This window comes from Delphinapterus leucas, chromosome 19 (genome assembly GCF_059928025.1).
Source record: "Delphinapterus leucas isolate spDelLeu-1000000601 "Yukka" chromosome 19, BTC_Dleu_Yukka2, whole genome shotgun sequence".
In the NCBI taxonomy this organism is placed as follows: domain Eukaryota; kingdom Metazoa; phylum Chordata; class Mammalia; order Artiodactyla; family Monodontidae; genus Delphinapterus; species Delphinapterus leucas.
This window is the reverse complement of record NC_143147.1, coordinates 55,678,094-55,679,533: the sequence shown is the minus strand read 5'-3', so window position 1 is coordinate 55,679,533 and position 1,440 is coordinate 55,678,094.

Below are 1,440 nucleotides of genomic sequence, written 5' to 3'. Positions count from 1 at the left end.
ACCGCCCCGCCCACCCGGAACGGAAGCTACGCGACCCTCGCAGCGGCGCCGACCGTTGGCTGCCTGACACGTCCTTTCGAACGATGCCTTCTCTTCATTGGCTATTGTACCCGGGGCTTCTGAAACCTCCTTGCTATTGGTGTGTTTTGTCATTCCAATTACTTGCCCCGCCCAACTCCGGGGGGGGAGGTGCTTTCACAGCCCCAAAGGTCATTGGCTGACAAAGATGTCAGTCAGAGAGATAAGAGGGCAGTGCGGATGAATGGGGGCGTGGGTGCATAGAATCTAGCGCGCTGGGTTACAGGCCTTCAAGTTCTAGGTCAAGTCTGAGCGTGAAAGCTCTTGTGTGACCTGCTCTGACTTCCCCACAGCAGCTGCTATTTCCAACGGCTTCTCCACTCTGTCGAGTGAAAAAGAAAAGTCTGCCTTACCGTAGGGCCTGCTGCATTCCGCGGCACAGAGCTCCGCGGCCTGGCTGCCTGGCCTGCGCCAAAGGGGAACCACCATAATTCCCCGTCGTGCCAACGCCCCCGTTACGCCGGAATGTTGTTCTCCCAGCGCCCCAAGGCGAACACACCGTTGGACACGCCGATGTACTCAGGGCCAGGCCAGCTTCAGTCAGGCTTTCCTGCGCTATCCTGGCCACTGTAGAAATGCTCTGAATTCTAGGGTTGGTCTTCAGCAGGCAGCAGCCCGACCAGTGTGGCTCTCACTTTTTATTATTTCCCATTCCATCTTTTCCCCACCGAGGGTCCCAAGGCAAATGCTAATCTAGCCCTAAATACTATATCTGTGTCTTGAGTTTGAAATGGAGAAGGGTCCGAACCTAGGTAACATCTCTTTATAATTTAAATGGTTTCCAATAATTTGCTTTCAACAAAACTAAAGGAGGATTTAATTGTTAGATATCATTAAATATAGTTTTTAATGATAAATGTGATTGTTAACACAGCTCAGAAAGAATTCAAAGAATTGAGTGACACTGTTATATATAACAAACCCCTTATAGTACTATCTACTTATGTGAACAAGTTTTCTCTGTGCTTCTGTTTTACTCTAATAAAAAATTAATATTCATCCACACACATGAACTAATTGAGAGGAAAATTCCTTCTTGTAAGCAGTGTATATCCAATACAATTTTAGTTTCTATAAAAATTTAAAGAGATATTTATGTTGTTTTGAAAAACCTAGTACTAATAAGTGTAACCCTTAAAGCCTTAGTAAGGTTACAATTACTTTTTTAAAATTTTTTAAATTATTTTTTATATATTTATTTATTTTTGGCTGTGTTTGGTCTTCATTGCTGCGTGTGGGCTTTCTCTATTTGCAGCGAGCGTGTTTTCCAAACAGATATGATGAGGTTATTAATAATAGACTTTCAAGCATGGAAATAAATTACATGTCAGATAAACTGTGGATGGAATAGAGTGGAATTAT